Here is a 4,631-nt window from a genome sequence, read left to right on the forward strand (position 1 = left end):
TGCTAGATGTTGCTTACGGATTTATATATCATTATCGCCTTTCATTTGTTTTATAAGCTGCTGCTTATGTACGTTCTCGTGGATTTAAAAGTGTAGATTAACTTCCTTAATAAAATTTATGATTTCGAAAGTAATAAAATGAACAATTAGTGTGATAGTTCACCATTGGCTTGCCTAACGGCGACGTTGAGCGCCATCACGGCCTATAGTGGGTTTTGGGTCGTGACATTACCTCTTTAATAGAAGACTTTAGAGCTTTCCTTCATGAATTCCCAAGATTATAACAAGAAATCGAGGAGTAGAATTTGATAAAGCTTCTCCATCTCTCTCTAAATTGTTATGCTCACTCTAAAACATCAAGTTATAACTTATAAAATGACCCCCTAAGGCTTTATATCTAAACATAGTCGGATTAGAAACTTTCCAAAAATAACCCCCCGATGTCAATTATGTCTTGCAATTCCATGGTAGTAGAACAGATATGTGGCTAGCAGAATGGCCACAAAATTGTATGTCAATTCCGTGATGCAATTCCGCGGTAGCAGAATGATCTACGGCTAGCAGAATGGCAACAAAATGGTCTTCAAATTATGGGATGGGTCTGATCAGATCCGCGATGCAATTTTGCGGTAGCACAATGGATCTGTGGCCAGCACGATAGCCACAAAAATGATCTTCAAATTTGAGTTGCTTCTGATTCATTCTGTGGTGATTCTGTGATCAGTGGAACATATCTGTGATAGCATAATGGTCCAGAGAATCGGCATTTTCTGCAAATTCTTCTACCAACTCCACGATGCATTGCACAATCAAAAAATCCGTATTGTGGCACATTAGCTTACCTTGGCATCATAATAACTTAAATCCTTGGCAAACTTTTTCGGGGCCATACATGAGACGTTTGTACTTATCTTCTAGAGATTAGAAGGCTTTAGGAAAATTTCACTTCTTTCTTTTTCTATCGTGCGGCTTTATTCCATTATTGAAGTTTGAACCATTCTATTCTTATTTTCTCGCAGATGGTGAGAGCTCGCACATCGTCTATAGCCGGGTAGGAGCAAGAGCCCCCTATTACAGCCACTACTAGGGGTAGGTTCTGGGGCCGAGGTATGGGCCGAAGCAGAGGCAGAGCTCAGCGTAGAGCACGAGCAGCAGCACCTATTATGGAGCCTCAAATTGATCATGAGGAGGCGGTCCCGGTTCAGATCACACCAATCATACCTGCTCATGTCCCAGAGGGATTAATTGCCACTCCCGTACTTCAGGACGCTTTAGTTCGCTTAGTTGGACTGATGGAGAGTGTAGCTCAAACCAGAGTATTTCCTATGGCACCGGCTGTCTCTCAGGCTGGGGAAGGAGCATAGACTCCGGCCACTCACACTCCAGAGCAGATGGCTCCCCTATACAAGACTACGAAACCTCCAGCAGTTGGGGTAGTTCAGCCTGTTATTTCTACACGGCCTGGGGAGAGGCCTGCGATGTCTTCTGAGGGATTTATGAGGTTGGATAAGTTCACCAAACTTTTTCCTATTTATTTTAAAGGTGCACCTTCCGAGGACCCACAAGATTACTTGTATAGTTGCCATTGGGCATTGCACAACATAGGTATTGTTGAGACCAATGGGGTCGACTTTGTAGTGTTCCAGATGACCCGTTTTACCAAGAGGTGGTGGCAAGATTTTGTGCGGAGCAGACCAACTGGTTCACCTTCACTTACCTGGGATTAGTTTTCGCAGCTATTTTTAGAGAAGTTTATTCCTTTCACTCTTAGAGAGGAGTACCGTAAGCTGTTCGAGCACCTTCAGTAGGGTGGTATGACCGCCACCCAGTATGAGACCAGATTTGTAGACCTAGACCGTCATGCAGCTATCTTAATTCCCACGAATAGAGAGAGGGTGAGAAGGTTTATTGATAGTCTTACTTTCGACATTAGGATTCAGATGGCCAAGGAGACGGGGGATGATATTTCTTTCCAGAGGGCCGTAGAGATTGCATAGTTCATGGTCAAGATAGGGGGCGGTATCTGAGAAGAGGCCTCATCATTTTGGTGGCTTCAGTGGTGCCTCATCTGGAGGCAGAGGTTCTTTTGGTAGAGGCCATCCCCCTAGGACAATTTAGTAAGCTCTTCAGGTAACCCACAGTGCTTCGGGCGGTCGCGGTTCTTATGGGTCTCATCCTGAGCAGCCAGCATTCAGTGCACCTTCAGCTTCTATCAGTGCACCACCGCTACAAAGTTACTACAGTGGTTATCCGGGCAGTCAGGGTCAGTATTAGCCTCAACAGTTGAGAGAGTGCTTTGAGTGTGGAGGTACGGCTCACATCAGGAGGTATTGTCCTAGATTGATGAGTAGCAGACCTCGACAGGGTTCTCATGCCATTATATCGGCACTAGTTGCCCCACCGCCCCCCTTAACCAGCTAGAGGCGGGGGTCAGGCTGCTAGAGATGGAGGTCAGGATATTAGAGGTGGAGGCCAGCAAGCTAGAGGTCGTCCGATGGGCGAAGGTCAGAGTGGTGGGGTCCAGACCCATTTTTATGCATTTCCAGCTAGACCTGAGGCAAAATCATCTGACGCCATCATCAAAGGTATTGTTCCAGTTTGCCATAGAGATGCTTCAGTTCTATTTGATCCGGGCTCTACTTATTCCTACGTGTCATTCTATTTTACTTCATATCTTGTTATGCCTCGTGATTCTTTGAGTGCTCCTATATATGTGTTCACGCTTGTGGGAAATTCTATTATTGTAGAACATGTTTATCGCTCGTGCATGGTTTCTATCGAGAGCCTTGAGACTAGTGTAGATACTTTACTTCTTGATATGGTGGACTTTGATGTTATTTTGGGAATGGATTGGCTATCACCTTATCATGCTATTTTGGATTGTCATGCCAAGATGATGACCTTAGCTATCCTGGGGTTGCCTCGATTAGAGTGGAGAGGGACTCCTGGACATTCTACTAGCAGGGTTATTTGTTATGTGAAGGCTCAATATATGGTCGAGAAAGGATGTCTAGCCTATTTGGCCTATATTCATGATCCTAGTGCGGAGGTACCTTCCATGGATTCAGTACTAGTTGTGCGCGAGTTTCCAGAGATGTTTCTACAGATCTACCAGGGATTCCACCCGACAGAGATATTGACTTCTGTATTGACTTGGCTCTGGGGAGTCAGCCCATTTCTATTCTACCATACTGTATGGCCCCAGCTGAGTTGAAGGAAGTGAATGAGCAGTTGCCGGATTTGGTTGATAAGGGATTCATTAGACCTAGTGTCTCGCTTTGGGGTGCACCAGTATTGTTTGTGATAAAGAAGGATGGTACGATGAGGATATGTATTGATTATCGGCAGTTGAACAAGGTCACTATCAAGAACAAGTATCCTTTGTTCAGCTTCAGGGTGACAAAGTGTTTTCGAAGATTGATTTGAGATCTGGCTACCATCAGTTGAAGATTAGGGCATCAGATTTCCCTAAGATAGCTATTCGGACTCAATATGGTCATTATGAGTTCTTAGTGATGTCATTTGGCTTGACAAATGCCCCAACAACATTTACAGATTTGATGAAGTGGTATTCAAGCCCTATTTGGATTCTTTTATGATCGTCTTCATTGATGATATTTTGGTTTACTCCCGCAGTCAGGAGGAGTATGAGCAGCATCTTCGGGTGGTACTTCAGACCTTGAGAGATAGTTAGTTATATGCCAAGTTCTCAAAGTGTGAATTTTGGCTGGATTCGATTGCCTTTTTGGGCCATGTTGTATCTTCCGAGGGTATAAAGGTAGATCCTAAGAAGATTGAGGCAGTTCAGAACTGGCCTAGACCTACTTCAGGTATAGAGATTCAGAGCTTCCTGGGTTTAGCGGGTTATTATCACCGGTTCGTGGAGGAGTTTTCATCTATCGTAGCCCCATTGACTAGATTGGCCCTGAAGGATGCCCCGTTCAGGCGGTCTGCTGAGTGTGAGATGAGCTTTCAGAAGTTCAAGACTACTTTGACTAAAGCTCTGGTGTTGGTGTTGCCTATAGCCTCAGGATCCTACACCGTGTATTATGATGCATTGCTTATTGCGCTTGGTGTTGTATTGATGTAGGATGTCAGGGTGATTGCATACATATCTCGGCGGTTAAAGGTTCATGAGAAGAACTACCCTATTCACGACTTAGAATTGGCAACTATTGTTCATGCATTGAAGATTTGGAGGCATTACCTCTACGGCATGACGTGTGAGGTATTCACAGATCATCGAAGTCTACAACACGTGTTTAAGCAAAAAGATCTAAATTTGAGGAAGCAGAGGTGGTTAGAGCTGTTAAAAGACTATGATATCACCATTTTGTACCATCTTGGGAAGGCCAATGTGATGGCCGATGCCTTGAGTAGAAAGGCTGTAAGTATGCGTAGCCTTGCATATATTCCAATTGGTAAGACACTGCTAGCATCAGATGTTCAGGCTTTGTCCAATCAGTTTATGAGGTTAGATGTTTTGTAGCCTAGTTGGGGTCTTTCTTGCACAGTTTCTCGGTCTTCTTTGTATCAGCGCATTAGAGAGAGTTAGTATGACGACCCCCATTTGCTTGTCCTTAAGGACACGGTGCATCACGGTGATGCCAAGGAGGTTTCTATTAGAGATG

This window comes from Nicotiana tabacum, chromosome 14 (genome assembly GCF_000715075.1).
Source record: "Nicotiana tabacum cultivar K326 chromosome 14, ASM71507v2, whole genome shotgun sequence".
Lineage (NCBI taxonomy): Eukaryota > Viridiplantae > Streptophyta > Magnoliopsida > Solanales > Solanaceae > Nicotiana > Nicotiana tabacum.